Below are 12,103 nucleotides of genomic sequence, written 5' to 3' on the forward strand. Positions count from 1 at the left end.
GAATAGGGTTGATTTACATCCTTTCCCTATACTTGGCAATATGCTTCTCAGGATCCGTGCTTCCATCATAGAGCTTCATGTTGGGGGTCTGAAATCTTTTTGGGATTTCAGCATCACAAATAGGATGCGCAAACCGGGATATCTTGTGGCTGTCCTGGGATACTTCTGGAATTGGCTGGACCACTCCAGGCACACAAGATATCATGTCCTTTAGTTTCTGAACCTGCATCCTGCAAAGATCTAACACCGTTAGTAGCAAGAGTATTATTATTATTAGATACATTACCGATCTGAGGATTCTGGCCATATCCTGAAGCATATCCTGAGCTTCTCACAGTTGACACTCTAACTGAAGAGGGTATCTTAGGAGTATGATTCTGGGAATGGCTAGGCACAATATTTCCCCGGTTATCCCCAGTATAAACTGCAGAACTGAAGTTCAAAGCCCTGGGTTGCAAGGGAGTGACAGTATCTTCAGCAGGCCTGCTCGAGCCGGATTTCAAGAGTTGTATCTCTCTCATCTGCATTTGATTAGTTTCCTGCTGATGCCTCATCTGTTCCTGTACACTACCAAACAAATTTAGAATTTCCTCATTAGAAGCTAAAACAGGACCAGATCCCTGAATATTGCGGGCGGGATAACATCCCGAGCCACATGAATTTCAGTTCCTTGAGAAGAGGCTTGCGATCTCGGAGGAGGTGGTGGAAGCACCGAACCAATTGTTGCAGAGGTAGTAGCAGACACGGTGGAAGAGCTCATGTTTGATCTCGAGGCCATTGAAAATAGTGTAGCAAAAAGTTTTGAAAATAGAAAACCAAGTAATGATTTTGCAAAAGCTTTTAGTAGAAATAGCACCACTTGCCCCACGGTGGGCGCCAAATTGTTTTGGTCAAAAATTACCAAAGCAATTAAGTGATCAAATTAGTTAAGTGAGGTAGTGTGCTAGAAATGTGTGTTGAAAATATGCTAGTTAAGTTATTTGCAAAAATAGTTTCAGGATACGACTCAGGATATAGAGCTGTATCTATGATCAAACGAGGAGCAAAAAAGTAAAGGGTGACGCGAGATGTACGAGGAAAGCCCTCGATCAATCTAGATCGTCGGCACAAAACCTCGGGAGCTGACAATCGCAGCTGTCTTGTTCTTCTATTACTTCAAATATCAGGATACAGTGCAAGATATGATGCGGATCGACTAGGTGTTACAATGTAATTCGAGTACAAGTGTTTGTGTGTAGTGATTGTTTGCAATAGGAGATAAAAAGTGTGCGTCAGAGTGTGTGCCTTAATCTGATCCGATCAATCTATTTATAGCAAAAGAAAACTAACTAAATATCCTATTATTCCGGGATCCAGCGGATATTCCCCATATGAACGTTGCAGTCCTGGTCTTCCGGGTTCAACGTCTATAAACTAACTGATTTGCCCGAGTTTCGAGGAGAAGAAGTCCACTTGAACGTTGGAGAGTTGCACCTTCTAATCTGCACGTGGTTAAATCAGTCACTGCCAGGATATCGTATCAGGATGTTACCAATATCCTGATCCGGTATCCTGATCACAAATAAACAATCAAAGCCAGAATATTACTCAGGATATATAAATCAAAATCTTTTTCTTTTGAACAACAAATTCATTTTTACACCTTGTGGAACTTAAACCCATAACCTCACCAAGTTAGGTGTTCCTAAAAGCTTTGCTTCTTCTATTGAACCAGCAACCTCAATGACTCAATGATAGTCTGAATCAAAATCTAACCGGTTGGAGTGGTTGACCAGCATATATTTATATTGTATACTAGTACCTTTTGTAAATAAACAATGTGATTACGAAACCAATATTATTATAACTAGAATTAAGCACCTTCACGTTGCGACGGGGGCGTAAAAGCATGTCTAATAGCACCAATCTCACACAACCGTCAGCGACCAACAACGTTGTGGGCAGTCACGAGGGATCCATTGAGATCGCCCAATTAAAGTAACGTAAGGAGGGGCCACTACCAATTGAATAAGCGTCTCAAAGAGAATGAGGTCTAGCGCCCCCATCGAGAAAGAAGTTGTAACGTGTTAAAGCGAAGAAATAGACCGAAGTGTAAAACATTTATAAAAAATAATTAAGCCGGTCTAGGACTCATACGTTACGACGAACCTGTCAAATGAAAAAAAAACAGACGTAAAAACATTGAACAATACATGGACGTTGCGACGTGTTAACTCGCAAAATTATGAACGAAACGTAAAAATGTTGAATCATACATGCAAGTTGCACTGTGTTAACTGGCAAAATTTAGTACGAAACGTAAAACGAAAATTTGGGAAGGATGAAAAGTATAGGAGACCAAAGTTGAAAGTAAAAAAGTTGTGAGGTTAAATTACAAAGATATAAAGTTTTGGGTTAAAAGTAAAAAAAAAAAAATCATTTTTGTGTAGTTAAAATTGTAAGAAACCAAAAGATAGAACATGTAAAAAAAATAACAAAGACAATCAATAACTAACTCACGCGTTGCGACGATCCTATGATATGAAAAATAATAGACGTAAAATCTTGAACTACACATGAACGTTGCGCTGTATAACCTCGCAAAATTATGAAGGAAATGTAAAAACATTGAATCACACACACACGTTGCTTCGTGGTAACTCACAAAATTTAGTACGAAATGTAAAACGAAATATCTGCGAAAGATGAAAAGTATAATGGACAAAGTTAAATATAAAAGAAGTTAAGGTTATCTATCGTTGCCTTCAAAGTTAATTGATCAAAAGTGGCTAAAACCCTCTCATGTGAGCTTGACTTTGAAAGAGTGATATATCTATCGTTGTTAGATTAGAGGTGGTAATGAGTCAAAATTGGTTATATTTAGCAAGGGTTTGATTGATTCGTACTCTGTTTAACATGTTTATAAAAACTAGTGTCTCATGTGAACGAAATTACACTTTGGGCTATTTTCAACCCACGGACAACCTTTTTTTTTTTACAATTTGGCTCGTTAACTAAACACACCGGGATATCATTAATAAGTCAGAAAATAGCCAGCATAAGCTCTTAGTTATTTTATTCATCGAAACAACTTAGAGGTCTATTTAGCATTGTTAAACTCCTATTGTCATATAAAGGAGGTTTAGGTAAGTTAACACTGGAAATAAAAACTCGTAGACAATAGCCATGCAAGGTCCGTTACAAGTAAACTTAAATATATAAAACTTTATAATAAAATCTGGCGAGCCATCATCGAAGCTAATAGTCATAAAAGTATTTGGCCAGCTTTTGGAAAATGAACGAGAACATAAACCAGTTGATCAATTCAGAAGCAAGTTAATGGGTCAGAATTTTCAAAAGAAAACATAAACTCAAAAGATATAAATCGAACAACAGCTGGACCATTATTAGCTTTCATGTAGAGTGTCATCAGCAGTCATCGTGCAACTACAGACCTAGAAGCAAGAAACTCAGCAGGCAACAACAATAAATAATAGTAGCAACTAGCAACATAAAACTTATGAGAAACAACCGCACCAGAAATTAGAAGGTAATCCAAAGTAGCGTCATTATGAAAACGATATGGACCATAAGAGAGTACAGAGACCATAATACACATCAATGGATAAGAAAATAGATATGAGAATCAAATGAATGCACAACAACAGCCAATAGACTTGATCAGTACATAGCAGATTCAAACATACGCATTTGACAAATCAGAGTTCAAAATAATATCAGCAATAAACAACGAAATATTCATTTGCATTAAGCACAAGATATCCCCAAGCTTCACAATTATAAAAAGAAAGGATAGCCGCAGCAAAATACTTAGAGGAACCCAGAAAAAAAGTGGATCAGCAACTAGCAACATCAAGAATATAATCAAATGGCAAGCATAATCACAACTATGCACACAATTAACCACATCATCAAAAATAAAATCATAACAAGAACTAAGGACTAAGATTAGTAAAAAAACTTTAAACAAAGGAAAGAACTTAAAGTTTTGTTTTTTTCAATCCATGAGTTTCTTCTGAACATTATCAATCAGACCTTCATTGATATCAATCAAAGGAAATCAATCGCTTGGACAGGAAGAATACCTTCATCGAACAACATTATTTCTTTTAAGTCATCATGAACATTTTTGGGAACATTCCCAAAAAAGACCACACTTATGTTCAGATTAGGATTTAGGCAAAAAACTATTGTCGGATATTAATCCGTGTAAATGAAGAGCAAACTAATTATCATCATCATACTCAGTAAATCTCACCAATAGCAAAGCTAAGATAGGGTCTAAGGAGGGTAGATGTAGACAATCTTACCTCTACCCTATAGGAATAGAGAGGCCGATTCCAGTGAGAACCCAGGCTCGATTGTAGTTTTGTGTCAAGCCTTGGACTTAAGACACATAATACTCAAACAATAAGGACAGAGACTGATTGGTGCATGTACCCCCGTGTCTTTCAGCGATCAACGTCACCACATGATGCATGATTAACCATCCGCCGCTTTTAACATTATTTTCACGAAATTAGTAAAATAACGTGTTAAAGTGAAATTGTATATATGTGTGGGCGCTCGGGGCAAAAGTGAAATTGCACTAACTTTAACGAAGAGTAAACTAGTCACAATCGTAAATTTCAAATATATTTCAGAACTTTTGAGTTTGCAAAACTGATTTGTACGAGGCTCAGATCTGTAAACGATGGAACAAAGTCGGATAAATCCGCCATGGCTGCAAATCGATCGGTTGCAATGTGAGAGAATCTTTCACATAACCATCCAGATTGATTGCCCCGCCAAGATGCAGATAATCTCAAACTTTGATCCGATCCACTCGGACAGACTAAAGTTGATCATCACAGCCTTTCTAAGGATCCAAACCGGTTTCAACGGTCTTTAATCTCAACCCGATTTTGGAATCCAAACCGGGTTTTTTTTTTTTTTTTTTTTTTTTGTGCACCTCTAGCTAATAATAACAATAATAACAATATAACATAAACAAGCGACAAACTGCACCACAACCCAAGTTCTTTGGTATGTTTGTAGTATGTACGTTCGGCTGTTTACATCAACAGCTTCTGATAGAACACAAGAGGGGTTGTTGAAATTTGAACAGAATCATCGGCCATGAAGACTAGTTTTGACTTAATAATAATAATAATAAAGTCAAAATCATACTTCAGAGGAGAGTAGGGTTACCGCCCCTGAAAACCATCACCACAGATGACCTCATCTTGTTCGAGTGGAATCGGTAAATAAAAACCCTAATTTCTGCCCTTTTTCATATTCATGAGCAGAGTGTTTCGAGTGTGAATTACAATTCAGGTCCTTGGAGTCTTTCTCACTAGACAACTTCAGCTACAAACTTTTAGTAATTCTAAATTTTAAGCTTCAAAGTGTAGTACTTTATTTGGTTTAGAGATATTTCTCAAGAGGTAGATTCTGTTTAAGTTAATAATCGTTGTATATAAACTAAAATATCGACATCACCTTCCCAAAAAAGAACTATTTTCATCTCAAAAATATTACTTTGTAATTTTGTATGTATACAGATAGTTGATGGTGAATCTTATTAATGGGCCTGATTTGGGCTCACAAGCCCATGGGCTACGAATCATAAAATTATATAGATTTTTTTTGAACGGCCACTATTTTATTCAACACATAAAATAGGACAAGGGGCCAACAAAAAGCTGGGAAACCCAAAAGAAAAGGAAATTACAAAATAATGTCTCTAACGTTAGAATCCTGCCATCTCTCCCACTCGAGCCCTTTAAACTTGGATCTATACTTGATCCACATAAACGAGTCCTCTTTGACATCTTCCATCAATTTGCTGGCATTAAACGAGATACCTTCAAAAACCACCGCGTTTCGTGCCTTCCAAATACGCCAAAGAGTAGTGTGAAAAACAACTTCAATTACCTTCTTCCAGTCGGCTGAACCTTTTAGACTGAAAAGACCATCCATCACTTCCTTAAGTGAAAGAGGCTGCATACACACCGGAATTTTAAGCCAGACACAAACGTGCCACCAAACGGCTCTAACCAAAACGCAAGAAGCCGCTAGGTGGTCATTTGTTTCTTCCCCAAAACCGCACAGCCTACGGTTCGTATCCCCAACCACCACTCCTCGACGAGCAAGGGCAGTTTTCGTCGCAATACAATCCATCGAGAGCTTCCAAACAAAATAGAGTATCCTATTCGGAGTCCATGCGTTCCACCTAAAGCCTTCTGCCTTGACCTTGCTGCCCAAAGTCTCAGCCACTCTCCATCTAAATTGAGCTACCGAAAACGAACCATCAGACTCTACAGTACCCAACGAAGCTGACCCTTGGACCCCCGCCTTGGCCAAATCTCTATCAACTGAGATGATGTCCTTCCAACAACCCGGCTGGTCTTTTTTAAATGGAACATCAGAATCCTGGTTCGGAGTACCATGGATAGCTTTCACGACACAAGCCCAAAGTATTAGAATATGGGCCCACAGGCTCAGTTAGGTTTCTAGGGTTACTCGTAATCCCTATATATTGTAACCTACTCATTCAGTAGTGATCATTCAGTCTTTCATATTCTTACGCAAAGCTGGTCCACATTCTTCAAATACCTGACACTCCATTTTAATAACAAAGCCCAGTTTAGGCTGTGTATTTCACCCAGCCCCAAGCCGCCCAACCTCTTGTGGGTTTGGACTTTCCACCACGCCGCCCACCTAATTTTACACTTCGCACCAGTGAAGCACCAAACAAAATCACGACGGATACCTTCCAATGTTTTCAGAACCTTCACCGGGGCTTTAAAAATAGAGAGGTAGTATGACGGAAGGTTGCCGAGAACCGCCTTGGCGAGGGTAATCTTCCCGCCCATGGATAGGGTCTTCGCTTTCCACCTAGACAACTTCTTTGTGATTTAAATATTTGTGATTATTAGAACAGAGTGAATGCAACAAAATTGATTTCTGGATCATTTGGTTGACTCATATTCATGAGGAGTTGAGCTAACAAGCTTAGGCTTTCCAACCAACTGATCAACAAATCTTTCATTTCTATCCAATCTCCTTCATATAAATTGATGTGAATGCTCTTAAAATAACCCCAAACCACACCCAGATTTATACCCAACATCATAAGTAGCAAAAAGAAAGTCATATATTTCAGATGTTTTCAGTTTGCAAATTGATTTTTTCCCCTCAAATAAAGTAGTTTAAAAACAAAATAATTAAGTGAGGCTCAGATGTGTAAACAAGGAAGAAAGGCGGATAAATCCACCATGGCTGCAAATCTATGAATTGCCCAGCCAAGATGTGGATCATCTCAAACTTTGCTCCATCCACTCGGACATATTATTATACAGCTTCAATCATCATCACAGCCTCTTAACTTAAAACAACCATTCGAGTAATTACTCTGTTATTCAGGGGTAAGTGTATAGAATGGTAGTTTCCGTTCAAAAAAAAAAAAAAACTCATTTCATGTTGATATATGCAATTGCTGCAAACTGATAGAACACAGGAGGGGTTGTTGAAATATGAATAGAATCATCGGCTATGAAGATGAATTTTGACCAAACAAAGTCAAAGTCATAATTCAGAGGAGGGCAACCACCCCTAATAACCAGATCTCCTCCGGCCTCATCTCATATTGTCCGAGTGGATTTTGTTTACACTTTCTACAAACCCTAATTTGGGGCCTCTTAGTGGGTGGGGTTTTCACTGTTTGGTGGTAAATTACAATTAGGTAATATGCACTTTCAGCTTGAAATGTTGGTTATTTCAAGTTTAAGTTCAAAATATTTAGTTTATAAGTCCAGGAATTTTTTTCAGTGGGTTCGTTTTTGTAGATTATCACTATTTTTTCCAAATCATACAAAGTTCTTACTATTTTTTTTCAAACCGGGTGGGTTCATGTGAATCCACAAAACAGGATTGAATTTGCCACTGTTTATAAGGATTTTTTTTAACGTGTTCTAGTTATTTCAAGTTTAAGTTCAAAATATTTAGTTTATAAGGATTTTTTTAACGTGTTCAAGGTGAAGCGTGAGACATCCCCATAAATGATGCTCGTTTTGCTTAAAAGGATTTGGTCTCTCGTATTAACTTATAGAAAAATGTCAGGCCCTGTGGTTTAATTAAATTTCATATATAGTCTTTAATTTTCTAAAATTAAACATATAGTCCTCAACTTTTGCATACTCGTTTCTAGAATAGTCCCTGACATGGATAGGGTCAATTTTCTCAGTTGCGTGAGTGTGAAATGACGTAAATACCCTTACCATTAAATTAATAACTAAGAAGTTAAAAGAAATATAATTAATATTTAAAAATTTATGTAAATCCACCTATCCCACCCACTCCATCTTCTCCACTCTTCACCACCACCATCTCCACCTTTCACCACAACCACCTTTCACTACCATAACACCTCCACCACCTCACCCTACCGAAAAACAGCACCACCATACCACCACTCACTCTTCACTAGGGGTGCAAACGAGCCGAGCTACTCGCGAGCTACTCGAGCTCGACTCGAAAAAAAGCTCGAACGAGCCGAGCTTAAACGAGCTCGAGCTCGAGCCCGAGCCTAAAGAACAAGCTCGTTTAGTAAACGAGCCCGAGCCCGAGCTTCACTTATCGAGCTCGAGCCGGCTCGCGAGCTTAAACGAGCTTTCTGTTTTATATATTTTATTAATATATTATACATATATTTATATAATAATAATTACCATTTATATAAATATAAAAAATAACTTAATTATATGTACAATAATAATTATAATTAATATAAATTAATTAATAAATACTAAACGAGTCGAGCCCGAGCCGAGCTCGAGCTTGAAAAATTACCTTCGAGCCGAGCTCGAACTTTAGAAATAAAGCTCGAATCAAGCCAAGCTCGAATCGAGCCGAGCTCGAGTTCGAGCTTTTATATATTAAATGAGCTCGAGCTCTAGCCTGGTCGAGCTCGGACTCGGCTCGACTTGTTTGCACCCCTACTCTTCACCATGGCTATAACATCATCACTCTTCACCACCACCAATATAAATGGCAAAGAACCACACAAAATTAATTCATTTTGGCTTTGAACTATTGATATTTTGTTGACTTTTTTCTAAGACCAACTCTCGTGGATTAAACTAAATGGATTTTATAAATTTTGAAATATAATATGTTTTCATGCTTATTCTTAGAAATGAGTCTGGTAAAATATAATGTTTCCGAGCTTATTTTTATATATGTTTTCAGTTGTCTTATGTTTTGAAATAAATTTTATTCGAAAACAAGTCAGATCAAATATAAGATGTTTTCAATATACCGTATAAATTCAAGCTATTTTACGTTTTGACGTCGCCGCAACACATTGTACCATTCTTTAACTTCAAAAAATATGTTTTCTTACGTGCGATATAAATTTTAGTTGATTTACGTTTCGAAGTAAATTTCTCTCGCATATAAGACAGGTCAAATATAATGCGTTTTCGTGCTTATTTTTTTGTACGTTTTCAGTTGGTCAATGTTTTGACATAAATTTTGTTTAAAAACGAGTTAGATCAAATATAATACGTTTTAATTAGACGGTATGAATTCGAGTTACCTTACGTTTTGAAGGTGCTATAACGCGCATAGATATTTACAAGTTGTTAAACAAGGAAAAGATACGTAAAATCATCAGTGAACTCCCAATGCTACTACGCACTCTCTTGTTTGTTCCCTATTCGGTGTTATACTATTGTATTAAGAGCATTCACATCCATTCTATATTTCCACTCTAAATTACACTAAAAACTTATATTTTTTCTCTCCTTTTCAATGAAATAATATTTTTTTATACCTTTATTATTACCTTTTTTCTCTTCTCCACTCACAATCATTTTCAAAATATATTAAAAAATTATAGGGGTGAACAGGGTCCCCCAAATATATAGATGAACAGTAACATTTTCTCTCTACTCCACTCACAACCACTTTTTATACTCTTTATATTATAAAAACTCTACACACATAATTTGATGGCATGGATGTGAATGGTCTTTAAGTCAAAATTTGTATTCTAGAACCCTATCCGTATACTAACTCATATATTGGATTTAGAGGGGACGGGGCGGTCCCGTGATGGGCATCGAGCACGCGTGAAACAACCACGCTACACCGCCGCCACTAGTTGTATAACGCGTGAACTTTTTAACGCGTTAACTGTGTCACGCGTTGAACTTTTCAAAATTTTCGAACGTTGCTATATATGACCGTTTTAAAACGGTAAAATGTTTAAAAAAAAAAACCTTTCAACCATTTATCTATATATATATTCACATTTTACCCATTTTTTCACACACCAAACTATATCTTTTAAACCCATTTCACACAATTTTTTATATCTTTCTCAAATGGAATTCCCTACCGATTCGACGTTTCCGATGTCTAGCGATACCGATACCGAGTCGTCTTCCGACAACGACACGCTAAACTATTTTGTGTCGGTGTATAACGAGCTTGATGCCGAGTCGTCCCGCCCAAAGAAGAAGATGGTCGGCCGTGATCGTATACGTGCCAACGAAGTTTTGATGAACGATTATTTTGTGGAAAACCCGCTATACAATTCCGAAACGTTTAGAGATCGTTTTGTTTACCCAAAGAATTATTTTTAAAGATTGTTGGAGAGATCGAGGCAAGCGAGGGATGGTTTCAAGAAGGTTACGATGCGAGGGGCAAACCAAGTTTCACGCCGATTCAAAAATGCACGTCCGCCATTCGCCAACTAGCGACGGGTAACCCACCCGATCAATATGATGAATACCTAGCTATGTCTGAAAGAACTTCACGTGAGTGTTTGCAATTTTTTTGCAATGCGGTCATTAAGTTGTATTCTAACGAGTTTTTACGAAAACCGACGAGCCACGACATCTCACGTATTTATGCCGCACACGAGGCTAGATGGCATTTTCCCGGGATGCTCGGTAGCATCGATTGTACACATATCGAGTGGAAAAATTGTCCAAGAGAGTTGCGAGGGGCGTATGTGAGGGGAGACATCAAAAGACCAACCATCATACTAGAAGCGGTGGCGTCGAATGATTTATGGATTTGGCATTCGTACTTCGGTGTCCCAGGTTCAAACAACGACATCAATGTGTTGCACACGTCGCCGTTGTTCCAAAGCGTAACGGATGGTACCGCACCTTCCTCTCCTTTCTATGTTAACGGTCGACATTACAGACGAGGCTTTTATCTTGTGGATGGTATCTACCCGTCTTGGTCTGTTTTTGTGAAAGCTCCCTCATTTCCCGTCGAGGCTAAAGAAAAGGCGTTCAAAAAATTGCAAGAATCGGCAAGAAAAGATGTTGAGAGAGCGTTTGGTGTTTTAAAGGGTAGATTGGGTATACTACACCGACCGGTTCGTTCGATGACCAAGAAAGCAATACATAGCATAGTGTATGCGTGTATCATATTGCACAATATGTTGATCAAACACGACGGACGTGCAATATCCCCGGATTGGGTACCGGATCCTCCTACACAAGTTCAAGTTCCACAAGATATCAATTTACAATTGCGTAACGAAGAAACTCACTTTCGGTTGAGATACGATTTAATCGAACTAGTAGGTTCTCTAGGTTTGGAGTTTCCGGATTCGGACGAGGAGTAGGTTTTTTTTTTTTTTTTTTTAAATTGTATGTTCCTAGTATGTTAAATTCGAGGAGTAGGTTTTTTTTTTTTTTTTTTTTTTTTTTTTTTTTTTTCAAATTGTATGTTTCTAGTATGTGAAATTGAAGTAGTATGTTTTAAAATTAATGAAATTTTTAATTTTAGTGTTTTATTGTTAATTTCTAATTTAAAAATAAAAATTAAAAAAATTGGGAGGGAGTGATAGAATTCCATCACTAGTGATTCCACCCCTCCTACATTTCTATCACTAGTGATGGAAATTGGATTGATGACATGGCATTAGTTGATTGGATAGTGGGAGTGATGGATTCCATCACTAGTGATTTCACCCCTAGTCCCCTTATTGTGTTACATATGAAGCCTAATGTGGCTGGATGACCTAATGGTCATTTGCATATGACCGACCAAGTTATGGGCTAACATCGAGATGGCAATGGTTTTGGTAATGGATCAA

General features: G+C 37.7%; 1 long non-coding RNA gene across 1 annotated transcript; it reads right to left on the reverse strand.

Annotated features, from left to right (window-relative positions):
- Positions 1–3,208: 3,208 nt before the first annotated feature.
- Positions 3,209–5,386, reverse strand: LOC118482037. Its single transcript, XR_004866935.1, has 2 exons — positions 4,311–5,386; positions 3,209–3,434 (listed from the first exon to the last, which is right to left on the reverse strand). It is a non-coding gene; the product is annotated as an uncharacterized LOC118482037 (long non-coding RNA).
- Positions 5,387–12,103: the final 6,717 nt, after the last annotated feature.

This window comes from Helianthus annuus, chromosome 9 (assembly GCF_002127325.2).
Source record: "Helianthus annuus cultivar XRQ/B chromosome 9, HanXRQr2.0-SUNRISE, whole genome shotgun sequence".
NCBI lineage: Eukaryota > Viridiplantae > Streptophyta > Magnoliopsida > Asterales > Asteraceae > Helianthus > Helianthus annuus.